The sequence below is a fragment of the Lissotriton vulgaris genome, chromosome 5 (genome assembly GCF_964263255.1).
Source record: "Lissotriton vulgaris chromosome 5, aLisVul1.2, whole genome shotgun sequence".
Classification (NCBI taxonomy): Eukaryota; Metazoa; Chordata; class Amphibia; order Caudata; family Salamandridae; genus Lissotriton; species Lissotriton vulgaris.
In genome coordinates this window covers 1897497074-1897522379 of record NC_141693.1, presented here as the reverse complement: position 1 = coordinate 1897522379, position 25306 = coordinate 1897497074, and the positions used below count along the sequence as shown (strand labels likewise).

The following is a 25306-nucleotide window of genomic DNA, read 5'->3' as shown; positions in this document are numbered from 1 at the left end:
TTGTACAATAACTTCCTCCCCAAGATAGGCATGATGATCACACAATGCATCTGGCAGAATGGACTAGTGAGACTACCCTTCACTCTACTTAGACGCCCCAGGAATGCAGGAGGGGTGGCCTTCGCAAACTTAAAGTTATACTATAGAGCAGCTCAGCTACAGGTGATAGCTGAGTGGTCCCTACGAGAATCAGATAACACTGGTTACATATGGATAGAGCTACAGTGGGGTGTACCATCTGCAACTTGCTTTGGAAACCCAAAAGAGACTGCCCTCGTAATGCTTATCTCAGCACAGCTACCCAGACAACCTTGAGGGTGTGGGAGGCAGTAGTGGGCGGGGCAGGATGGATGGTATCCCTCACCACATACAGTGATCTACTTTAACCCAGAGTTTCCCTTGGCACTCGATCCAGGCCCATTTGATGAATGGCGAAAGGGAGGTTGTCTGCGTGTGTCTGACCTATTTCATAATTATGGCATACTAACCTTTGAGAATTGTCAATGGGACTTTGACCTTCCAACTTTCAAACACTATCATTATCTGCAACTTAAACACTAGGCTCTACACCCTGATATGCGAGAGGCAGTCACCAGGGAACTGACTCCAATAGAGAATTCGTAATGAGAGCGGGCACCTCATTCTTATACACATTGTTCCTCGCTACCCTACACTCGCCCCATCCCAGACACATCACCTTATGGGAAAACATGTGCGAGACACAATTCTCAGAGACTCAATGGAATTCATTATGGAGGGATACAGTAAAAACTAATCATTCCACAGGAATGATGGAAGCTCACTATAAGATACTTTATGACTGGTATCTTCATCCGGTGAGGCTGAAAATAATATTTCCAGAGGCCTCCGATCTGTGCTGGAGAGGCTGCGGCCTTCTAGGAGACTTCAAACACATATGGTGGGATTGCCCTACTATTAGACCTTTCTGGAGAGAGATCCTAGCCCAAATTAAAGATATTCTTGGATAACTAATTCCCACCACGTTGCAGTTTGCACTATTAGGAGTAAGGGATAAGAAGCTAGAACATCAGTCAAAGGGAGACCAAGCAATTATGTGGATATGCTTTGGGGCAGCCAAATTAGCAATAGCGGCAGCCTGGAAGAAAAAAGACCCCCCAGCCCTGACCCAATGACAAGCTAGACTATGGAGGAAGCTCATAATGGAACAAATGGCGGACATCTTTCGAGATAGTTTCAAAACGTTTGAGTCCAGTTTGGGACCCCTGGTCTCGTATTTATTTAGAGGTATACCACTGACAACACGCCCGCCCTCTGTTAGAGCACTTCACCTATTCCAGTTCTAAAACTAGATGGACACATAGGGCAGCTCCCCATAGTCAGGTGGATGGGTCCCCCTGCACGAGCACCATCTCCTTCTTCATACATATACACTCCGGAGATAGTAGGGATCGAATGGTGAGAGCTGCTCCCCCCGGGGCACTATTGAAAGCCCCTGACATTGTCCATCCTGATTTTAGCATCGCCTTCTCCTTTCACCGTTTCTTCTTTTTTCTTTACTGTTCATTTATTTTTTGGGTGCCACCAAGTCACTGTTGACGGGCGGCAGTTGGGTTAGGGTGGGAGTGGGAGGGGGGTGAGGGATTTTTCTTGAGTTGATATTCACCATATTAGAAAAGTGAGCTCTATAACATATGTAAATGTGTAGGTTCAAGTACCAGATGGTAAGACAACTGTAATTGTACAATGGCTTCAACAAGAGCGTGGGACAATGTACAATACTTTATTGTAAGTGGTTTTGTCCATGTGATGTTGAAAATGCTCAATAAAAATAATTTTGAGGGAAAAAAAAGAAAGGGAAGCTCTAGTAGGCACTTGGTAATTGGATGGTTGAGTATTTCAGTTCTTATGTGTGCGGAAAAATAACTTTACTATCAGAACTGATCATAAACCATGGATTTCCTTGTTAAATAACAGCGGAACTTGAAAGGCATCATCAAGATTGATTAGATTATTCTCCTAACTTTAAGACTATAAATTCAATGTAACCTAAATTCCTGGTCAGTTTCGTATGCGAGCAGAAAGTTTATCAAGGTTATCAATTTAAGGCAAACGGAAAGGGCTATTGGAAGACAAAGAGAGTGTGTTAGATCAGTAAGTGCTGTGGGTTCTCTTATTCAACATGCTATTAGCAAAGATGAGTGGTGTAAAGCCCCACAAGAGGATGTAAATTGTGTAAAGTCAATGATTTTATTGCCTCAGCATGGCCAAATGAAAAATCTTAAAATTCAGAACTCAGAGTCTTCTGGAAAGTCGAAGAGGAATTCTTTTCTGAAGGAAATCTAATTTTGAAAGTGTCTTGTTCTGTCCCACTGAAAGCACTACGCAAGATACTTATGTCATTGGCACCTGATGGAAACATTGGTGAATCGAGTACAAAAAAAAATTAAGAGAACTTTATTGGTGGCCTCTCATGGATGATCCCAATTTTTAACAAAATTTGAAATCTGAACAGAAGAATACCAATTCAGAAACTAAGTTTCATGAATTTCCATTGGCACACTGGAAAGAACTTGCCATAGATTTGTAGGGGCCTTATGAAGGCTGGTCGTTTGGAAAAACCTATTCTCTCATTGTCAGCGACTATTTTTCACAGTGGGCAAAATTGTAGTTCTATTACGGATTTTGTTGTTGATTTTTTGGGAGATTGTTTTAGAAGGGAGAGTATTCCAACTTTCAATGTCGGACAGTTGAGTACAATTCACTTCACAAAACGTAATGAGTTTTTGAAAGAATTTGATATTATGCATAAACAATCCGCTCTTTATTAACACAATATGAAGGGATTGGGTGAGAGGTTTAATAAAGTAGTTGTGGAAGGTGTTCAGCTGGCATTTAAAGTGGGACATGATGTAAATAAAATATATAGCACATTTAATATTGGCTTATCACTGTACCCCACACGAAACCACTAGATTTACTCCATTTGAACTTCTTGAAGGGAAGCAACCCTGTACCATGCTTTTGCCCAAACAGCATATTGGTAATTCAAAACCTCTTAACTTGGAAAAAATTTAAATTTGTGGTAGGGGAAACACTAGAAAGCAAAATTGAATATGTTGGAGAAAATCATGGTAACTTAAATGTTGGTGATTTGGTCAAGATTGCTAACTTTAATTTGGTTAAGATAAGATAAATGAGACCGAATTTTCAAAAGTTTACAAAATTGTAAGAGTTGGTAAAACCTTGGTACAATTGAATAGCGGATGTTGGCCGACTAATACACACATTGTAAAGAACCATGCGAAGAAAGAGAATGAGGATGAAGAAAACGTTATTAGTTTTGATTATGACTGTCACAAACAATGCAAAAATTAAAAATGCAAATTCTCAACCGGAGCAACACTAATAAGTAATAGAATGTCCAAATCAATAACAGTCTTTTATCAATTTCATTTATAATTTGAGATAGAATCTTTTCTGTCTATAATTACAACCTATGGTAGGGGGTTGTATCTCTCTCTTGGAGCATATACTATTAAAGATATATAAAAAGTAAATAACTCGTTACTATTTTGCGCATTGTTCCCTACTGCCAAATTGTTGTGGATAAACAATACAAATATGTTCATGTCATTCTTCTAACACTAACGAAAATTTAAACAATATGAATGGATCATCTGCATTACAACTCACAAACATATGAATTTGTATTTTTTAGCCCAACCTATAATAGAAGGAGTTTTTGCAATAGTTAGTACCATTTGCAAAAACTCCATCTATCATAGGCTGACTTCATAAATACAAATTCATAAGTTTGTGAGTTGTATTGCAGATGATGATCCATTCATATCGTTTACATTTTTGTTAGTGTTAGAACTACTCAGAATATCTTTTTTTTTTACGATTACCAAAATATATTCCTAATAGAAAGGAAGTTTCATTCTTTATACGATGTATGTCTCAGTTTCTCTCCTCTTGAAAATTCTGGATTATGAAAACAAAAACTTGTCAGAAAACACCAGTCCTGAGGGACACCATTTTTTCTCCTGCAAAATACAGAGATTAGAGTTAGGAATGCACTTAAAGAAGCACAGCTTTATTTTGTTTTATTTTCCAGTATGTGTATGATGTCGCACATTTGTTCACCTCCATTTTTTCTTAATTTTTTTCACAACTAAGGGGCCGATTCTGATGTCAGTAGGACCTGAGTCCGTCCGACATCGGTCAGAAGCCGTAACCGACCGACCTGCTGTGGTCGGTTACGGCCCTGCAAGTACGATGCGACAGAACAAGGTTCGGTCGCACTCGTATGCTTCACAATGGGAGCATGCATTCGGAGCGGAATGCATGCCTCCATTGTGAAATGCAGGGGTGCAGTTCATCCCTGCACCCTGTGCCGGCACCCCAAGGTGCCTGCCACCGGGTGCAGGGATCAACGGAGCGGCACCATAGGTGCCCCCAGGCCACCAATCGGCAGCCTCACACCCACGGGGGCCCTGTTGGGGGCCCCCAGAGACAGTTTCTGACTGCCTTTTTGTGCCGTACACACCGGCATGAAAAGGCAGTGAAAAACTGCCATCGTACTCCCTCAGTCGTAAAGAGGCGACCGGGGGAATACTGGAGGATTTCCGAATGGCAGACGGGCTCTCCGAGCCCGTTGTAGGCCGGCCGGAAATCCGAGTCGGATTCCTTTCTGACCGAGCCCATTGGAAAGGAATCCGGCCAACATGTTCCGATTCGGTCGGAAGGGCTCCAAACATGGTTCATAGACCTTCCGACCGGAATCGGAATCGGCCCCTCAGTCTTATAGAAATATAAAACAATAAAATATTATGCAAAATGAAGATATATAACTTTAACATCATAGCTCAGTAACCGATTCTTTACTTTACAAAAGTGCTTGAAAATGGTCATTTGAGACATCAACTGCACTAGACACAATTCCACCATTATGTAGAATCACTAGAAAATTGTATATACATTATTTTTAAAATAGGTAATTAAAAGGAAAAGCAACTATCTTTTATCAAAGGGATACTTTTCTAATTTTTCACATAAAAAAGACATTTTAACTTTACTCTGAGGCATACTTAGAAAGTTTCATTTACAGACAACTTAATTAAGCATAGCTCTTCTTAACGTGAAGAACTACAAGGCCTTAAAAACATAATTGCATTTGTTATTACTTTTATAAAGTGCTTGATTAGCAATGGAACAAGCAAAAACTATCTTTTCTGAGTTGACTTGAACCGCCAATGTGGTTCCAATATCTAGATATTTCATTTGAAGTAAAGTGACTAATGCTTCTGACCGAATGGTGAATCTATATCCAAATAATGGGATGTTTAATGTTTTTACCTCTCTTCTAAGAAGCACACATTCTAAGAGGAAGTGTGTTAAACTATATTTGACCCTCAGTTCACAAATACATTGTTCATTGCTCACAACATTTTTTCGCCCAGCCTTCTTATTCTCCAAATTGGGTTGATCCTGATTCCAATTCTTAAGATTTGATCCCATATATATTTATGAGACATTTGGGTCAGATAAAGCTATATGGCTTAATCTCCAATCTGCACTGCATCACTGAATTCTTAGAGGTCAGATAGTTTTTATCTTGGCTTTTACTATTTTCTACAACCCTTTCCTTCAATGATCTTTTTATGTTAATCTATGAAAATAAACTTTCTAGTTTTAAAGTGTCAAACCCTAGGGCTACATTTTCATTTTCCAACACACCACTCAACAGCTAGGGTGGAGATCAAGCTGTTGAAGATGTCACTCTGAACCCCACATTAAAGGCACCAGGCGGGTTGGTCAATGGTAAATAACCTCACCAAGACAGCCAATATGAACCCCAAATTACCATTCCTCGTTCTTGCAAATAACAACAATTTACATTTCCACTAATGTGGAATTCATGTACTGTGAAAAATGTAACAACAATGATTTCCATTTAACACAAAAAACTCCCAAAGTCTTGGACCGTTCATCGATTTTATCTAAGGATTTGTAATGACTCTACAAATGTAAGAGGGTGAAGCAACGCCCCCTCAGCGACCGCGCAGCGGACGCGCGCAGCGGGAGCACCGATTGCGCGCCGAAGGTGCGCCAAAGGTAAGCCCGTCTGCGCCCGTCCGTGCCTGGACCGCGCCCAGTGCCAGGACCCCTGGCCCCCGCAGTTCCCAGCCCACCCGCCGGACGTACGACGCCGCCACCCTCATCGCACTCAACGACGGACGAGTCCCGGGATGCTACCGTGCCACCCCGAGACGCTCCCACGGACCCTTCTGCTGTACCGCCTGCAAGTTCACCTGCATCCGGACCTGCCTCGCACCAGCACCCGCCAAGACGAACACCAGCAGCAACCACCTCAAGTGCATCCTGCTCAACACCTGTCAGTCCACAGACACGCCATCGAACTCTGGAACCTCATCGACACCACTGCTCCTGACGTTGCCTTCCTCACGGAGACCTGGATGAACGCCTCCTCAGCACCCGACATCGCCATCGCCATCCCAGAGGGCTACAAGATCACCCGGAGGGACCGCACCGCCAACCAGATAGGAGGAGGCATCGCCATCATCCACAGGGACACCATCCGCATCACGACCTACACCGACGACATCCTGATTACCGCCGAACACCTACACTTCCAGATCCACACTGACCCGAAGACCACCCTCAGAGGCACCCTGATCTACCGACCCCCGGGACCACGCACCCAATTCAGCGAGGACATCGCCGACTTCGTCAGCCCGCATGCCCTCCCCTCCGCTGACTACATCCTCCTGGGGGACCTCAACTTCCACCTGGAGAACAACAACGACCGCAACACCACCACCCTGCTCGACAACCTCGCCAACCTCGGACTCAAGCAACTGGTGACCACCCCCACCCATCTCGCCGGACACACACTCGACGCCGTCTTCTCATCCAGCAAAGACATCGCCTTCAGCCACGCCACAGGACTCCACTGGACGGACCACAGCTGCGTCCACTTCACCTTCAGAAGAACGACGACCCACCACCACCAGCAACAGGTCACCCGCAGAAGCTGGAGCAAGATCACAGCTGACCAGCTCGCCGCTTCCCTGAGCCAGCACCCTCCCGCCAGCTCAGCGAACCCCAGCCAGGCCGCCAACAACCTCACGAAGTGGATCAGCAACTGCGAGGACGAACTCGCCCCACTGAGGACCCCGCCCAGCAGACCCGGCAGCAAGAAGGCCCCGTGGTTCACCGACGAACTCAAGAGCTCCAAGAAGAACTGCCGAGCCCTCGAGAAAGCCTGGAGAAGGGAGCCAACACCGGACAACATGACCACCCTCAAGCTTGCCACCCGGAAGCATCACCAACTGATCCGCGACACCAAGAAAACTGCATTCAAGGACCGGTTGGATAACAACGCACACAACAGCAAGGAACTCTTCAACATCGTGAAAGAGCTCTCCAACCCCAACGCCGGAAACAACGACATCACCCCATCGCAAGAACTCTGCAACTCCCTCGCCTCCTACTTCCACAACAAGATCGCGGACATACACAACAGCTTCAACACCCAACCGACGAACGCCACGTCCAACTCGACCGAACCACCGCCCCCCACCACCACCCTCCGCGCCTGGACTCCGATCTGCACCGAAGAAACCGTCCGCATGATGAACTCCATCCACTCCGGATCTCCGACCGACCCCTGCCCTCACCACGTTTTCAACAAGGCCGACGCCGTCATCGCACCCCACCTGCGGGACATCATCAACACCTCCTTCACCACCGCCACCTTCCCTGAGAGCTGGAAGCATGCCGAACTCAGCGCTCTACTCAAGAAACCAACAGCGGACCCCACCGAACTCAAGAATTACCGCCCCATCTCGCTGCTCCCGTTCCCAGCCAAAGTCATCGAGAAGACCGTCAACAAGCAGCTGGCCGCCTTCCTCGAGACGAACGGATCCCTCGACCCCTCACAGTCTGGCTTCCGAGCCAACCACAGCACCGAGACCGCCCTCATCGCTGCCACCGATGACATCCGAACCCTGATGGACAACGGAGAAACAGCGGCCCTCATCCTACTAGACCTCTCCGCGGCCTTCGACACCGTCTGCCACCGCACCCTAGTGCAGCGCCTCAGCAACGTCGGAATCCAGGAGAAGGCGCTGGAATGGATCATCTCCTTCCTCGACGGAAGAACACAGAGAGTCCGTCTACCACCGTACAAATCAGAGGCCACTGAAGTCATCTGCGGCGTCCCTCAAGGATCCTCGCTGAGCCCAACCCTCTTCAACGTCTACATGAGCCCCCTCGCGGCCATCGCACGCCAACACAACCTCAACATCATCTCCTACGCCGACGATACCCAGCTGATCCTCTCCCTGACCAACAACCCCGCCGCCGCCAGAGCCAACCTTCACGAAGGAATGAAAGAGGTAGCCGAGTGGATGTCGACCAGCCGCCTGAAGCTGAACTCGGACAAGACGGAAGTCCTCATCCTGGGATCCTCGCCCTACGCCTGGGACGACTCCTGGTGGCCCCCCGCCCTGGGCACCGCACCCAAACCGACAGACCACGCACGCAACCTGGGCTTCATCCTGGACTCCTCCCTCTCCATGACCAAGCAAGTCAACGCCGTCTCCTCGTCATGCTTCAACACCCTGCGCATGCTACGGAAGATCTTCCGTTGGATCCCCACCGAGACCAGGAAGACTGTCACCCAGGCACTCGTCACCAGCCGACTGGACTACGGCAACGCCCTCTACGCCGGAACCACCGCCAAGCTCCAGAAGAGACTCCAACGGATCCAGAACGCCTCAGCCAGACTCATCCTCGACATCCCTCGACACAGCCACATCTCCGGACACCTAAAAGACCTGCACTGGCTCCCGGTCAACAAGAGAATCACCTTCCGTCTCCTTACCCACGCACACAAAGCTCTTCACGACCAAGGCCCGAGCTACCTCAACAACCGCATCAACTTCTACGCTCCCAAGCGACACCTCCGATCAGCCAGTCACGCCCTCGCCGCCGTCCCCCGCATCCGAAGAACGCCAACAGGAGGAAGGTCCTTCTCCTACCTGGCCGCCAAGACCTGGAACTCCCTCCCGACCGACCTGCGCCTGACCCAAGACCACCTCGCCTTCAGGAAGAAGCTCAAGACCTGGCTGTTCGGGTAGCAGCAGCACCCCCCCCCCTAGCGCCTTGAGACCCTCCGGGTAAGTAGAGCGCTCTATAAATGCCTATGATTGATTGAATGGCTGTGTGATCAGGAGGTTAAACTCATACAGTAAATACTGGAAGTTTTCCCTCCACTGTTGTAGCTTGGAAGAGCTTGGACTCTTGTCGGACTTCGATAGGCTTTGTGGACCTCTACATGGAGCATGACTTACAGATAAGATTACATTTGAAAGGGTTGGAGATGGAGCTTTACAGTATTGAAGGTAAAGCACAGTTTGTGCAGGAAGTCTATTGTGGCATGGGTATGAGCACAGAACTGGTGTTGTGCTGCGCACTTTATCAGCCAATCACTGTGCAATATCGAAATACATGGATGCTCTCTCTTTGCAGGTGTGTGGCTTCTACTGCAAGGCATTTGGTAAAAAGTCAGGGTTTAGTGGTGACCCCCGAAAGCAGCACTTTCAAATGGTAATGATGACTGCTTACAACAAACCAGAGGTAGCAACGTTGGTCCAGATGAATCAGGATGTGGAAGAAGGAATCTTTGAGGTTGAGTGCAGCCATGACGTTGCCTTGCTGCAGCAGAGGTATGACATCTTGAGGAGTGGCCATGTGGCAGTGTTCTGACAGAATGTATTCTTTCGGGGGTCTGAAGTACAGAATGGGCCTGAGGGACCCGCTCTTTTTTTTGCGAATGAGGAAGTAGAGGGGATACACCTCTGAGCCCTGTAGGTGTTGTGAATCATGCTCTATGGTCCATTGAGAAGGAGTTCTTGGACCTCTTCCAGAAAGAGGTATTGATGTTCTGGGGAGAGGACATGTCTGAGAGGTGGTATGTTGGGTGGTGTGGAGATGAGCTCCAGACAGTAAATGCAGTGAATGATGCCTAACACCCACTGGTCTCAAGTGATATATTGCTGGGGAGGAGAGTGGGGATAACATCTGAAGATGTCTGCTGTTAAGTGTTGTGTGGTCGGGGGAAGGAATGGCAAGTCACTGTTTGGCTGTGATGGTTCCCTAGCAGGAGCTACCTTTGGCACTATTTCCACAATAGGCACCCCTGAGAAGCCCCTAGTGGAAGCTAGATGCATAGAAAGGATGTGGAGGCTTTCGGGGGAGGTGGGTTTGGAGCCTCCACTTTACTCAAAAGTACCCCGTAGGGAAGGTGTCTGCAAAGGAACTCTTGGCTTTTGCCATCTCCGTATCGGTCTTAACTTTCTCCAGCATCTCATCCATCTGAGGCTCAAATAGATGTTCCCCATCAAAGGGCAGGTTAAGGTGATGCTGTTGAACATCCGGCTTGAATACAGAGACATGGAGCCAGGCATGTCTGTGGAGGAGAACACTATAATTAATTCCCCAAGCAGCTGTGTCAGCAGCATCCAGGGCTCACCGGATGGTCATGTTGGAAATCAGTTTACCTTTTGTGACCAAATCATGTCCCATTTTACAGTGCTCCTCTCAGAGATGCTGGAGGAGTTCCTCCATTTCGTCCCAGTGGGTCTGTTCATATCTAGAGAGCAAACCAATAGAACTGGTGATGCACCAGTGGTTTGCAGACTGGGCCGTGCCATGTTTACCAGCTGCATCTATCCTTTTACTCTTTTATTCTAGTGGAGGAGCATCGCCGGTGCCCTGAGCATTCACTTAATTATATGCAGAATGAACCACTAGGGACTCTGGCGGGATCTGGTCCCTAACTTAAATGGGGTCTGAAGGGGAAGCCTTGAACTTTTTGTCAACCCAGATGGTAATAACCTGGGCCATAACCAGTTCCTTGAAGATGTCAGGGTAGGGCTTGAGTATCCCCTTCACCATGGGCAGATACTGCATGGAGCGATGAGCCAAGGAACAAGTCTCAGAGAGGACATCCTCTTCACTGGGCTCTTTATGCATCTGCAAATTGTGGTAAGGAGAGAGTTCCAGAGCTACTTCAAAAATTAACTGGCTCTTAGGAAGCCGAGTACAGAGGTTGTGTTAGTATCCAACGTGTCTGGGGAGGTTGACAAGTTTTTTCTGGTGGGCGTCGAGCTGTTTCAGCAGCTTCTGGAGGACCAGTTCAACTGGTTCATGGGCTGGTCTTCCGGTCAGAGCCAAATGTTTCGGCACCGACCTGGGTTTTGAGGCAGATGGTATCAGATCTGAAAGTCCGATGGGAGCCGAGCCGGGCCGTGAGCAGGTGGTGGCGAGGATGTCGGCTTCAGAATTTTCCTCAGCACCAAGCCGAAGCTGGGCATGGTGTCTAAAGCGGATGGTCGGTGCCACATATGGCCCAACTGCAGTGGCAGCCCAGAAGCCTGCATCTGTGGGTCCAGAGCGGATGAATGCCCCTTGTGCGGTAGAAGCTCAGAGTGATGTCGAGGGGAAGGGAGAGCTGTACTTACGACCTGTTGAGTCAGTGGAAGGTCTTCGATCTTTAAGTCAGAGCTAGAATTGTCTTTGGGTGAGAAAGTCTCATTGTCAGTGGCCAAAAGCTCCAAATGATGTTCCCCTCGAGGTTCTGGATACCGAAGAGGTCTGGAGTATGCTAACTGTTCCTGCACAACAGCACGAGTCAACGGGACCAGTGGTCTCGAAGGGTCTTCTTTGGCCGATAGGGCGCCACACATCGCAAGAGTCTTCGCTGTGCTCAGGTGAGAGGCCCAGGGGGACTTCACACAACACTGACACAATATTGAAATGACATTTGTTCCAGCACGGGTTAGGCATAAGAGCAGACCAAATGGAAGCAAAGAGAGGCCCAACAAGTGAGGCCCTACAGTACGGTAACAGGAAGCGTCAATCCAGTAGAAGAGAAAGGGGGAGGCACAATCAAAGACAAAACTGACAGAAAGAGGATATGTTAGGACTGAAAAAAATCACTGCAATAGCATCAATCCGGAGTATGGAAGCACACATCCAAACCCGACGGCGGACAGAAAACAATCAAACAATGGAGCCGATGACCATGTGCATTGGAAGCAAAAGTTTGAGTCACAGTACCTCGTGACTCCAGAAGAGTTCTTCAAAGAAAATCAACTTGCAGACAATGGGATCCAACATTAGATGGCAGAAGTATGCCTAGAATGCCTTGAACATTATGTTACACACAATTCCTTTACTTGGTGACACCGAGTGGCATTATTCACAGATCATTTGCTTGGTGAAAGAACCATTATATATAAGACAAAGTGTCCTCAATAGTTTGGTATATGGATATTTCAAATCCCACAGGAATTCCAGACTGTATGGAGGTACAAGAGCAAAGCCTGAGTGAATGGTATTATATGATCACAGAACTCCACAGTGATATATAACTATTTAATAATATATTATTAGGGGGACTATATTCCTTATAATATACGGCCTCCTACTTTCCTGTATGGTTTAATTTCCCTTTCTCTTTACTCCTCCTAGAGGCTGACAAAGAATCACCTGAAACTCAATCCCGACAAGACCGAAACTCTTCTCATCTCAAACAAAGAAGACAACCCTCAAATCATCGAGTGGCTGAAGTCGATCGATGCTCTTAAAGGTTCTCTCACGCTAGCTGATTCCGTAAAATCTCTGGGTTTCACCCTAGACCCCAAACTAACCTTGACAAACCACATTAAGAACTCGGCAAAAAGTGCATTCTTTAACCTCAGACTTCTGAACAAAATCAAACCTTTCATTCCCAACAAGGACCTTAAACTAGCCACGCAATCTCTAGTTCTTTCTAGACTGGACTATGGGAACTCAATCCTAACAGGCATCCCCAAATCGCACCTGGCCCCATTAAAAACAACATTGCATGCGGCAGCAAGAATTATCACAAGATGCAAAAAATCTGACCACATCTCCCCAGCACTCAAAGAACTTGAATGGCTCCCGGTGGAAATGCGTAGCACCTTCAGAACGGCCTGCCTAACCCACAAGGCCCTCCACACGGGAAAACCAGAATACTTGGCAAACAAGCTCACAAAAGCTGGCCAAAGTACAAATTTGAGAAGCTCTAACTCCCTGCTGCTCATCCTACCAAAAACCAGAAAGAAGAAAACTGCGGACTGCTCCTTCACAGGAAATGCCCCCAAAATATGGAACTCTATCCCCCCGCATATCAGAACCATACCGTCCTATGCGGAATTCAAGAGCCAACTCAAATCCTTGTTCCTCATCCGTTCCCTAGGTCCTGGGTAACTAGGATCAATAACCATCCCCAGAACTATGTGTTATCTCTGTATCCTATTACCAAGAAGTCCTACTGTACGAACTTCTCCTCCTCCCTAATTGTCGTTCAATGATCGCCTTTATTTGTTACGTGTCTTTTTGTTCACCTTTTCATTCCTTTTACTGTAAAGCGCTCTGCTACCTTCGGGTCTTGTTAGCGCTATAGAAAACTTCTAAATAAATAAATAAATAAATAAATAAATACCTCTTTCATGTCTACAATTTTTTAATGTGCCTCTGCAACTTCATCGGCGGCACCGACTAGAGGGACTCATTATCATCGGAGTCACGCGGTCTCAAGATAGAACATACTGCATTCAGAGGGCATGTCTCGCCAGCAAATCAAATCATTGAAAAGGCATGAGCAGAGCCACACAGGAGTGAAGGAGTGTGGTGTTTATCGGAGTTATCTCAAGCATTCCCATCCATGCTGAATCCTGTGGCAAAAGCAGTAGATGTACTAGGTGGAATAGGGACTCGCCAATGTCTTATGGAACAGCCTGCCTCTTATCTGGGCGAGACTGATAGTGGATCTCTCCTAAGGGGATGGCATGCCCATTGGCTGTTGGTGGAAAGCAGAGTGTGCCGCCATGTTCTTCTTCTATGCACTCAAACCTATTACCAAAAAGGGTGCGGTTATCGGGTTCAACCTCCCTAGAAAATGCAGTCATGGGGTGGATGCATACCGATATCCCACCAGTATCAGGACAAGCATTGGCAGAGCCAATAGGTATGGCTTTGGCTAGCTGTTATGAAGGTTAATTGAAAAATGCATATTTACACATTACAACCATATGTCACAAACGTGGACACGATGTGCTGGAAACAACCAAAAGTAAATTTAAAAAAGATGCACTACACTCTATTTACTAGTGATGTTTTAAATTAGTAGTATTATTATTCACGAAGGAGACAAGAATAAATCACCACCTAACCAGGCACTGAGGTTGCAGACAGCTACAATGTTACAATCACACTTAAACACTTTATAACAGCATCTTTAAAAAGAAGAGAGAAAAGAAATCACCATTTTGGGCACCTAAAGTATAGTCATAATAAATGGCTAGTAAACTTAATATAAAACACAAAATGGAAGACACTATGAACTGGATTTATCACTGAAGAGAAAGGAACTATTTTTAGGTGCATGTGAACAATGTGCTGTTGTGTGGATTAGGGCCACCTTATGCGTGTATGCTATGTTAGCATGGCTTTTCTGAATTTAAACACCATCTTTTTCCTTTGACTGCTTTTGCGCACGACACTGCTGCCAGTTGTTTTAGCAAGTGAACTTTTTCAAACGTTCTCACATGGGAAAGAGTTTGTTTTTCTCGTCCCTAAACATACATCGTACCCTCAGTTCGTACACTGAGTGCTGAGCCGCCAAGGTCATCATAACGTGTGAGCCTGTTTTTTGGCATGCCCGTGTAACACTTTCTAGACACAATATTTTGGCAGCTGCGAGCTGAGTGAGATTCTGCCGCGTTTATCACAGCACACTTGACATGATCTCACACACTTGGAAGAATCCAGGGATGCAGAGAGACATACTGATCCTGATGTAATTTACACTTACTGAACGGAAAGGTAAATGGGGTCTCCCAAATACTCATGAGACCTTCTATCTTTTATAATATAATAATCCTAAATAGGGAGGGTGTTCAAACTAGGCACTATATATTACCTGTTTGCACTATCATTGTAATATGGTTCCTCCTTTTGTGTTTTATGGAATTGTAACCCTGCTGAGCACAATATTTTTAATAATCAGTCTGCTTGTGTTGGCGAAGATACTGCATATGAGGCAACGTTGTTAAAATAAACATTTTAACCTTACTGCATCTCTTTATTACTCCAGTCACTGACTAGTATGAGAATGTAACCAAAGAGTGTTTTCACTTCCCACTATTCCTGAGATGTTTCTAAGTCGCATGTTCTGGGTTGTCTAATCATTGGTTACTTTGCTATAGGACGAAGTTCTAATGTGACACTGATTGCTAGCTGGTTGGGGTTTTTAGGTACGGAGGTGAGTTTTTGGCACACCATAATTCACTAATGTCCTAAGGCTCTGTGCACAGTTCTGTGTATGAGCAGAAATCCTTGCAACAGTGCATTGGCTTTCTGCAGTCACTCAATGTGAAGAAACCCGAGGAGTCCGGTGGGCTGAACCACTGCCCCTTGCTGTATACTGTAGTGGGCGGGGGAAGACTATGAATGAACGTTTAAGTTACCAATGGATAAAGCCTGCTGATTAAAGTCTATGTATATATACTTGTTGTATCTGGTCTCCAGTGCAATGCATCTTTCCTGCTTCCAATCCCTTGCTGCTCAGCCAGTGACGGTGTGCTGTGGAATGTTGGAGTGCATGGTGAGGTAATAGCATGTTGGGATGCCTGGTTGTGGAGTGTCAGTTGAGAGTATGTGCTGGGCAGCAAGGAAGCTGCTCCTGGTGGGGCTCACTTGATGAGTTATATCTATCAACAAATCAACAAAAAGAGAGGTAGGGAAGAAGCAACACTCTTAGTCCCCACTATAACTAGAAAAATAACAACAATAGAGTGTTACTTGGTTGGAAACACACAAGCAATCGAGCACAAGAGATAAACAACACCAATTAGGTTTGTTTAGAAAGCCCTCTGACATGCTTCATCATCGGGCCCCACTGGGTGTGACCGAATGTTACCCCAGTGTGCTTCAACGCCAGATTTACTGCGGAGCGGGTAATGTGAAGATGTGAAGGCTAGGTGATGAGTTACGTGAAAAAAGTGATGTGGTGAATTAAAAATGCCTTGCATGTATCAAAAATTGATTTAATGACTGATCACCAAGGGCATATTAAAAAATGTGTTGGTAAACACGGCCAACTAAATTGGATGGTCTGTTTCCAATATCATTACGTGATGGTAGATGGTCAACATGTTTCTGCCAATGTTGGTGTTTAACCTGGCATTCGTTAGGACCTAAGGTGAGTAAACCCCGGCGGTATGGGCACGCTAAGGCCCACCCTACCAAGGGATGTGAAAGTAAAAAATGTCTGTGAAAGTGCAATGTACAGGGGGCTTCACCGAACAAAAAACCGGGAGGCACACACCCTTCTAGTCTCTGGATTAGAGACTTCAAAAATTAAATGCACCTGTAGAAGCAAAGGGTACAGACATACACAGAAAGACAAACAAACAATTAGTTCTTGTTCTGAAATTAATCATTGTAAATATGGTGACTTGTGCTCATGTGGACTGGCAGGTGCACAACACTCAACTAGTTGCAAAGATAAGTGGCTCCGCCTGTGGGTGTATATTAAACTATAATACATGATAGCATTATCAGTGTACTGCCGGTCTCACGTAGTGTCCGTGTCAAAGGGCACACACAATTCTTGCCCACCGGTGCGCGTGTATGATTCCATGCGCCGCGAGGGAGATACGTGACACTATGGGAAACGGGAGCTTCGGTAGTAAGCCCTATAGGAACACAAAGCACGTTCACTGTATGGAACTAACCGATCAATGGGCCAAGGGCCAGTGACCACTATACCCAAAGATTACGGAGTGCTGACGCAATGGTTATCACTTAAAAGGAGATCACATGTCACCCCATAGACCGCGGGAGGGGGGTGATGGCGTATTTGGCACATCCTGCAAGAGGAAAAACAAACAACAGGACAAACTGTTACAGAAGCCTCAAAAGTACTTAGCTTGTGTTGGTAAAGTAGCCAAGGAAACACTCACGCCCACGACGCCAGGCACCCGTTTGTAAACCTGAACAGCCCTCTAAACCGAGTCTCGACGATCGGGACCTTGAGTGAAGGGACGGTATATGTAGCGAGAGCTGAGTCAGCAGCGCTCGCGTTTCCGGGTCTGGGCGTGGCCAAAAACACGCATGCGTGGGGTTAACCAATGGGAGTGACCGGCCGATGTCAACAGACCGGCATCACCATTGCGAAACTAGAGCGCCAACGCGCACGTTACGATGTCAGAACTAAAAAACAAGAAACTTTATTGACTATTATCGAATAAACAACCCGAAGGTGTGGCATTAGATGATATGCCCATGTTGACTATTACGCCGAGGATTGGGCAAAAGTGAAGCATGGGGTCAGTTCAATAGTCTGGTCAAAGCAGTAAGCCAGTGTAGGAAGGTGGCTACCTGACTATGGTTACCCCAGATTTTTTGCCTTGTGTTTAGCTGGTTTTCGACTTAGTTGGCCTGGTTCCCTGCTAATCAGGGCCCCAGGATATCTGCTCTCTCTGTAAAATGGATTCCATGTACCCTAGGTGCATAACTAAATTGGCTTGGGTCACCTTACCAGCCCCTGTACAGTGCACTATAGGTGCCCAGGGCATAGGTGCATCCAAGGCCTCCCAGGGGCTGCAGCATATCTTTTGCCACCCCTGGCTGGCTATCCAAAATTGACACAACTGGCTGATCACTCAGCTGGGGCAAGGTGGTGTAATCACTCCTTGCTTAGATATAGTATACCTATATCTAAACCTAGAACTGGACACATATACACCTATCAGTCACTCCTATGGCAGGCCTTAACAATCCTGGAGGCAGAGTGCTTGGTTTTATGTGAGATGGTGCTCTAGCATGAGCTGAGCCTGTCTGCAGCTGTCGGGACCAATTCCCTAAGCTGTTCCGGGATAATGCCAAACCATATACTATTAAGTGCATTAGAATCCTCGCGGTTATATGTTAACTTTGGTTTGACTTTATCAAAACATGTCGTGTAAGGTGTCATACGATTTGGAATACTATCCCCTCGACAGTCCTGTCGACGGGGATAGCATTCCACCCCTCTAGAGGGAGAAGATATGTTACTTTACTAAAACGCGGTTGATTTTTAAAAGAGCCTCAGATCCACAAAATGGATGCTTCTGCCACAGACACGCGTCTGACCTCCTGCAGCTGACCGAAACTCAGCCAAGGAGGCCTGGACAAAGGATTTCCTGTCACAGGGAGGTGTCACACCACCCCAGACAGGAGATAGTGGATTGTAGCAGGGAGGTTTGAAAGAAACCAGACACTGCCTGGGGAGCACAAGGCTTCCCCTTGCATAATCCGGTCAAACCGGTTCAGGGGCACACCAGCCCCAGTCCCAGCGCGGCCTGGATCAAAGGAAAGGGGTGTATCCACCCCCTTCCTGGGTCCCACCCATAGGAGGGGACCTAGCAGGTAATCCAGCCCCCCAGATTCGAATAAGAGTGGGAGCAGTGCCAATGCACTGGAGATTATCCTGTTGAAACATAAGAAATGAAACTCTGGACCCTTCGACATCCTACTCGACGTAGAAGACTGAAGAATCTCCCTTGTGGTCAAGGAGTGACCACGCTGTGCAAACAGGTACCATCCAGCACCTCGACGTCTGCTTTGTTGCAGTTCCCGCCTGAACTTGAGCGACAGAGATCGACGAGATCAAGCTTGCCTGCCTTCTAACAGCCCGCTCCACAGTCCCTGCAGAGCTGAGACCCGTGGAGGCGACCGGAAGCGTGGGGTCCGCCATCTTGAAAAGACCACGAGACGCTGACCGTGCAGCCCACGAGTGACCCTCAAAGCTGTACAACGGGGTTTGAGAAACCCCAGCCCTGAGCCACTTTTGCACCGAAGCTCACCCCTCTACACTCGACGAGTGCTGCGTGGGGCCCTTCTGCTTCTTTTGGCTTAACGCGTTGGCTCGGTCACTTGCCCGTTGGCTTGTGGCCCCTGTGCCGACGAAACTTGAAATACGACTTGTGATTCTGGTTGCTCCAGACTTGCACCCACTCCTCTGAAAAGGAGCACCCGCTCTGACCCTCCTGGTCCGAGTGAGAAGCAATCTTCCAGTCCTGCGTGGATTGCTCTTGCCAAGTGTTGTTTGCTCCAATCTTGAAGCCGACTGCGCCGACGGTGAGAGCCTTCGTGGGACAGCCCGTGACCTGCTCCTGGATGCCGCAGATGCCCCAGAGCCCACGTGGCAGCGGAGAGAAGCTCCTCGACAACCACCTGATTGCGCCCGACATTGCCTGGTTCCGTCCTGGTTCCACCCTGGTCACTGCTGAGTGACCCAGACTCTGTCCCATCTGCTTTCAGGTACTTTACGACTCCGATCCACCCTTGGATCACACCGGACACTTCTCCTTCACTGCGCCTGCAGCATCTTCAGCTTCAAGCACCAGCAACCTGCGTGACGAAACCCGACACAACTTCGACCCTATGCACCCGCTTCCTGTGGGTGAGGTAACTCAACAACGCCGATGTTCCCACACTGGTACACACCTCTAGTGTATGTGTCTTAAGTTTCATCCTTCTAGGTTAAGCGGAAGTCTCCTTAAACTGTAACTTTCTAACTTTTACGCACCATTGACTTTGCATTGGTGCATGCGTGTGCTTTAAGCGCTGCACCCGAGTCCCGCGGGCTTCTCCCGAATTCAGCATTGCTAGTCCCGACCAGTCCCAGCGATTCCCCAGGCCCTAGGCCTGACCACTGTTCGATTGGTATCTCTTATACCACTTTTTTAATATATGGTTAGAGTGGCCACCCGGCCTCATCCATAATTGTGCAACTTTCATATGTTATACTGTGCTTTTGTTTAAACGCTTGTGCCCCTTTGCTCATAAAGAGTACTGGGGATTATTTTGAGTAATAAATACATATATTTTTATAATATATACTTGTGTGGTGTCCTTTCATTTGATATTACAGGATTGTGATTGGTAAAACAGCTCGCTTAACACGACCTCTTGAGTTAAGCCTTTAAGGCTGCTTAGTCCATGCTACCCCTAGGATAGCTTGTCTAATAAGGTTGACTTACAACCAGACACCATAAGGGTTGTTTGGACTGATACAAGGTGCCCTCAGAACTGAGGACAGCATATATCAGGCCAACTTCTCACATTGGTGAGCAGCGGTGCGGATTTGAGCTTGCTGTTTTACCATTGCAATCTTTTTATCAAATTGAAAGATCACATCAAGTACCTTAGGTACATATAAACAATAGCTTAGCATATTTAAGTTCTACTGAACTTAGTAGTTGTAGATCAAAGGGCTTAGCACACCCTGCCTATAACTCACTAGCAAGGTACAGTAGGAAAACACTTTGTGTAGGTAAGTGCATCACTTACACCTCACTAGCAGTCATGTGTGACACAGGAAGAGCTTCAGGCTCTGCCCCTGTGACAGTTGACCTTACCAAGGCAACTTCCAGCTATGACAACCTTAGCCACAGAGACTTGAGTACCTTGTGTACTTCAAGGGGGCTAAAAAGGGGTCACAACCCCACCATTCCTTCCCTGATAGCCATCCTGGAAAAGGATGACTTAGATAAGGCAAGTACAGTTCCCTTAGATGCAGGAGATGGAGTGAACCCCCCTGAGACTGAGACCACCCCAGAGGTGGAGGACGAGGAAGAAGAAGAAATTGAATCTGATACAGATCAAAGTCAGAGGGGTAACCAGGTACTAGTTGGCAGGCTTAACCAGGCCAACTTGAACCAACTTGGGAGTGGAGAGAGCCAGCACCTCCCCAGATCCCAAAACCTAATTCTCCCAGGCAATAGGAGAGTGAGATCACCTTCAGGGGACTCTCACATTTCTAGTGTCTCAAGAGAATCTCAAAGAGGGAATGACTCCCTCCCAGAGAAAAGAGCATAGGGCCAGAATGGGGGCTGTCGAACTCCAGATAGAGAGGGAAGAGGTAGCCTTGGCTCAAGCTAAACTTGCTTTAGCAAGAGAACAACAATTGTGTGGATTAGATTCCACTGGTGGCAGCAACATAATTCCTAAAGAGAAGACTGGGTCCTATGATAGTAGAAACCTGACAAAGATTGTGCCCCCCTACAAGGAAGGGGATGACATCCACAAATGGATGACTGCTCTGGAGAGGGCCTGCATGGTACAGCAGGTTCCCCAAGACCAGTGGGCTGCAATTTTATGGTACTCTTTTTCTGAGAAAGGGAGAGATAAGCTCCTCACTGTTAGACATGAGGATGCAAACAATTACAATGTCCTGAAGAGTGCTCTGATAGATGAGTTTGGCTTAACCACTGAACAATACAGGTTAAGGTTCAGAGACACCCAGAAGACACAGACTCAGGACTGGACTGATTTTGTAGATTGTGCTACTAAGGCTCTGGAGGGTTGGCTACATGGCAGCAAAGTACATGACTTTACAGGATTGTATAATTTGATTATGAGGGAGCAGATCCTAAGTAATTGTCAGAACCAGCTCTTACACCAGCACCTGGTGGACTCAGATTTGACCTCTCCCCAAGAATTGGGAAAGAGGGCAGATAAATGGGTCAGAACCAGGATTAGGCCTAAGAATCAGGACAATAACCAGAAGAAGGAGTCTACCAAGCCTCAAGATAAGGGTGGAGATAAAAGTAAAGAGAAAACTTCCCCAGGGCCCCAAAACTCCAAGGTTGCGGGTGGATCCCAAGACACTTCATCAACTCAGAAAAAGCCTTATTGTCATGCCTGTAAACAGGTTGGGCATTACAAAACAGACAGCTGTTGTCCCAAGAATGGCAATAAAGAGAACATACCTCCAAAAACCACTCCAACATCTCCTGTTACTGTCAGCAGTAATCCCCCAGGTGGTGGGAGCGCCCCCAAGAATTTGGGTGCATTTACTTTTGGAAATCAGGTGGACCCTGGCCTATCCAGGTCCCCATCCCCAAATGATCTTGTCTATGAGAATGGCATGGGGTTTGCCAATTTCTCTGACTGCCCAAATACCTAGAGCAAATATAGACAGGAACCCATCATCAATGGTTTGAAGGTTGAAGCCTTTAGAGACACAGGGGCTAGCATCGCCATGGTGGCTGACTGTATAGTCCCCTCTAAGCAACTTTTACCTGGTGCCACATACCAGGTAACAAACATTGATGGAATCCAAACCAATCATCCCATGGCAGTAGTAAGTCTCAGCTGGGGAGGTGTCACTGGCCCAACGAGAGTGGCAGTGTCATCAAACTTGCCTGTAGACTGTCTACTGGGTAGTGATTTGGAGATCTCAGCCTGGGCGGAGGTTGAACAGAAAATCCAGTCTAGAATGGTAAATGCCAATGGAAAGGTTAGTGGAGCTGTAATGGCTACAGCCCCAATTCAAGATGTCCTTCCTGAAAGGGTTGGTAGGGCTGTGCAAGACTCAGCCCCATCTTTAGCTAACTCCCTTCCTGAACAGAATAGCAGAGTTGTTATGACAACAGCTCATACCAAACTGAGTCTCCTCCTGAAAAGGTTGGTGGAGCTGTGATGGCCACAGCCCAAACTCAAACTGATATGTGTGTTGTGAAGCCTGAAATGATGGATCACTCCACCCAAACTGAGAGCGTGGAGGAGGAAGAGAAATCTCCCCCTCACCAGACATTAGGACAGGATCAGCCTCCTCAGGGACCTGATCTTACCCCTGATGAAGGAACTGCCCCAGAGGTTGTTAGGCCTGGCCTGACAGACCCTCTGATGGCAGTGGACCCTTCTCAGGTGGGACCCAGTCTGGAGCAGGTAACCTGCCCCTCTCTACCTTGCCTTAGTCAGCCCAGGGCTGCAGAGGACAAGAAGGACAGTGAGACCCCAAAGGGCCCCTGTCAAATAAAGCACCCCCATCAACAGATTAGGGGCACCGAAGCTAGCAGTCCTAGCCAGGTGAAAACTTTAAAAACTCCTAAGGGAGCCCCCTTAAATCAGTTAGGGACCTCCCACAGATGGATTCTGTTGGGCACAGCCAAACCTGGGACCCAAAGGGCCCAAACCTGAACTGTCCCTCCAGTAAGCCAAACAGAGGGACCCAGCCTCCAGCTTTAGGTAGCCAGAGGTTGACCCTGAAAGCTCAGTGCAACTCAGTTGAAGAAAGAAAGGCACACATGGTGGAAGATAATTGGAGGAAGCTGAGCCCTAACTTAGTGGGGCCTCACTTCAATACTCCATATCCAAACCAGCCTTTTGCTTTGCATAAACACACCCAAGGTAGTGATTCCCTATGGTGGAGACCCTCTAATACCCCAAGGGTGAGGGATTGCTTAGTGGACCATGAGACAGGGGGTACCCATGCTAGTGCAGGTACTTCCTTATATGGCTACTCAGGCAATATAGGCTTACCTGGTCAAGGATATCCTTATCTCGCTGCACCCGAGTCCCGCGGGCTTCTCCCGACTTCAGCATTGCTAGTCCCGACCAGTCCCAGCGATTCCCCAGGCCCTAGGCCTGACCACTGTTCGATTGGTATCTCTTATACCACTTTTTTAATATATGGTTAGAGTGGCCACCCGGCCTCATCCATAATTGTGCAACTTTCATATGTTATACTGTGATTTTGTTTAAACGCTTGTGCCCCTTTGCTCATAAAGAGTACTGGGGATTATTTTGAGTAATAAATACATATATTTTTATAATATATACTTGTGTGGTGTCCTTTCATTTGATATTACAGGATTGTGATTGGTAAAACAGCTCGCTTAACACGACCTCTTGAGTTAAGCCTTTAAGGCTGCTTAATCCATGCTACCCCTAGGATAGCTTGTCTAATAAGGTTGACTTACAACCAGACACCATAAGGGTTGTTTGGACTGATACAAGGTGCCCTCAGAACTGAGGACAGCATATATCAGGCCAACTTCTCACAGCCAGGCAAACTAAGGAAAGGTCAGCATTGATTACAAAATATCATATGTCAGATATGAGCAATGGCTCACAAACTGGTAGTCTGGGAAGGTATAGGCTCATGATTAATCATTAGAGGATGCATGTTCTTGGTCTGATGTTTAAACATTAGAGAATGCCTGTTCTTAGCCGATCAATACTCAATGAGATACACATGGAGAATTGATTATGTATAAGAGGTCGAAATCCGTTGGCACGCTCAATAGATATTCAGAAAGATTCCGAGAGGGATGTTACTTTCGAATTGAACCCCATGGTATGTCATCATTGAGACCATTTAGGTGAGTGCCCAGTCGGTACACCCATCGCTGCTCCTTCACAAAGAGTCTTTCAGCAATGTTGGGGCCCTCATTTAGCTGCTCGATGACAGTCCATCTTAGGTCATTGGTGGTATGGTTCGCTTGTAAAAAATGATCGCTCATCTTGGTTGTGTTTTTTTTTTGCACCTAATGTTGCTCCTATGTTCACATACCCTCTGTTTGACCTTTCTTGTTGTCATGCCCACGTATCGGTGCAAACAGGGGCATGTGATTAGGTAGACAACATTAGCCGAGTTACAATTGGTGTGTGATTTTTGCCACCATGTTTTGTCTGGTTCCAAAGACAACGATTTTGTAGCCGTCGGTAAATGACAAACGGAACAGTTAGAACATGGGTAATGTCCGGTAACCCTGGGTAAATTCCATGCATCAGTAATGCTGCGTGTTGGCGTAGCAACTGGTTCTTTAGGCCTGGTGTGTACCAAAGAGTCTTTCAAGCTATGACCTTTCCTAAATGAAAAAAGTGGCTTTTCCCAGTCCTTCTTGGTACTGGAGATTATTTTCCAGTTTTTATTAATGGATTTTTTCATTAGGTTAGACAGGGTGCTGTAGGTAGTGACACATGTAAGGGGAGGTTCCTCCATGGTTCTCTCAGATGGTTCCAGTAGGACTTCGCGAGGCTGGTTGCGTGCCCGTTTGAATCCTTTGTTTAGGATGTGATTTGGGTAACCTCTTTGTCGTAGTTTTTCAGTTAGGTTGATTGATTGTTGTTTAAAGTCATCAGTACTGCTACAATTGCACCGGATCCTTAGATATTGGCCGTAAGGCAGATTTTCCCTCAGCGGGCGCGGATGAAAGCTGGAGAATTGGAGCAAGTTATTTTTTGCAGTAGCTTTATAATGAGTTTTGGTGTTTAAAGTCGTCCCACCGTTAGTTATCACTATATCAAGGAACACCACCTCCGTGGTGCTTACTGTGTGAGTAAATCTCAGGTATCTGTCGATAGTATTGACCCGATACCAATAGAATGTACATAGTTCCCCAAAAGAAGGGTAGTAAATTAAGGGAGT

The 25306-nt window shown here is 46.8% G+C and overlaps 1 protein-coding gene across 3 annotated transcripts in view; it reads right to left on the bottom strand.

The window, feature by feature from the left end:
* LOC147717654 (E3 ubiquitin-protein ligase TRIM39-like) overlaps positions 1-25306 on the bottom strand; it is a 286591-nt gene that overhangs the window by 54470 nt on the left and 206815 nt on the right. For 2 of the 3 annotated variants that reach the window (XM_086924445.1, XM_086924446.1), the window contains one exon: positions 3421-4028. The exons of the other annotated variant lie outside the window; for it this stretch is intronic. The gene's annotated coding sequence lies outside the window, so the exon portion shown is untranslated. Of the gene's footprint in view, positions 1-3420; positions 4029-25306 lie in introns of those variants that run through there. 3 annotated transcript variants of the gene reach the window in all.